Here is a 1,938-nt window from a genome sequence, read left to right as displayed (position 1 = left end):
GGAATTGCTCCAAAGCAAACAGATCGATTGCTTCAATGCTGGATGAAAGCTTTGAACGACGAGCGTCTCAAGTTGAAGAAAAACGAAAACAAAATCGTGAGGTGCTAAAGCGCCTTACTGACATCGTTGTTCTTCTCTCAAAGGGAGGAAGGCCATTCAGAGGGCACAGTGAAAATAAGGAAAGCGCAGAGCAAGGTCTATATTTAGAGATAGTTAATATCTTAAAGAAGTACGACCCCGTTTTGCGGGGCCACTTAGAGTCAGGCCCAAAAAACGCCTCCTACATCAGCAACAAAATACAAAATGACATCCTAGAGTCACTGCATGCAGCCATTTTTTCTTCGATTGTCCACCGCATAGAAGGTAAAACAGTCTCGCTCATGTGCGACGAAACAAGTGACTGCAGTCATCATGAACAACTCTCCGTTGTTATTAGGTACTTCTGCGAAATTAAGAACAGGCCAGTGGAGGTCTTCCTTACTCTCGACAGGCTTAAAAATTTAGACAGCGACTCTGTGTTTTCCACATTGCAAGCAGTTCTCATCACCATCAATGTTTCCTGGAATTCTGTGAGTTCCGTCTGCTTTGACGGGGCTTCTACTATGTCAGGGCACGTTGCTGGCGTTCAAGCAAAGTGCAAAGAGCAGAACAACAAGCTCGTCTACGTTCACTGCTATGCCCACAGCTTAAACCTGGTGCTTGTCGATGCATGCTTGTCTTGAGCAGAAAACAGAATGATGTTTGATTTCTTTGGCGTTGTGCAACTTGCGTACAACTTTATTGAAAACAGTGTTGTGCGCCATGCTGTTTTTGAGCGAATTTTCCAAACTGTCGGCACACAGCCGAAAACTTTGAAGTCTTTGTCTACAACTAGATGGGCATGTCGTGCTGAAGCAGTAAAGGCCAGTTCGCTGTGAGAGCTACAGCGAACTGTCGAGTGCAGTAAGAACGATTGTGGACTCCACAAAGCACCCGGAGACGAAAGCAAAAGGCAAGGGACTCCTTTCCCAGGTGATGAGCTTTGACTTTGTCTGCAGCATGGAAATAGCTCACCCTATTCTACAGCTTATTTTGAAGGTTAGCCAAGCTCTTCAGGACCCTAAAATTAACCTTACCACTGCACTCAATGAAGTCAGGCATCTGCAAAAAGCGCCGCGAGAGATGAAGCAAGATGGGACAGTCTTTAAAAAGATGTTTGCGGAAGCTTCTTCGATCTGCGAGATTAATGAAATCGAGATTCCCGAAGTTCGAAGAAGAAAGGTATCGAAGCGATTTGACCAAAACTGGGCGAATGAATGTTTCTATGCGACAAAAGAGGAGGAATTTTGTGTCGGTGTTTTCTTTCCGATGCTTGACTCCTGTGTTCGAGGGATCGAGGAAAGGTTCACACAAGAAACTTTTGAGCTTGTGTGTGCTGTCCAGAACCTTTTGGGCCTCTCTGCGAGCGACGAACAAATATCTCTTATTTGTAGCTTTTTGAGGTAGATCCCGACAGCTTGGGTGCTGAAATGCAACTCCTGAAGTCCCGAACCAGCGACGAAAAAACAAACAGCATGACCGCCTATGACTGGCTGGATTCACTCAAAGAAAATGGGTTGGACAAGTCAGTATTCAAGGACTTTTCTCGCGCTCTTCGACTTTTTTCCACGATTCCTGTAACCAGTTGCTCGTGCGAAAGGACATTTTCGAAGCTCGCACATGTAAAGACCAAGTTAAGATCCATGATGTCGCAGGAACGGCTTCGTTGTCTGATGCTGCCCTTTGTGGAGCAGGACCTAGCAACATCCATCAGTTTTGATAATATCTTAAAGCATTTTACGACTGAAACGCGCAAACTTTTGTTATGAATGTGTTTTAATTTCGCAGGATATGCTATCGCATTAACCTACAATGTCACATAATTCTACTTTATCCTTAATTGGTTGACAGCCGGCGGAA

The sequence above is a fragment of the Ixodes scapularis genome, unplaced genomic scaffold, assembly GCF_016920785.2.
Source record: "Ixodes scapularis isolate PalLabHiFi unplaced genomic scaffold, ASM1692078v2 PGA_scaffold7__128_contigs__length_106722199, whole genome shotgun sequence".
NCBI classification, from domain to species: Eukaryota; Metazoa; Arthropoda; class Arachnida; order Ixodida; family Ixodidae; genus Ixodes; species Ixodes scapularis.
This window is presented reverse-complemented; position numbering follows the sequence as displayed.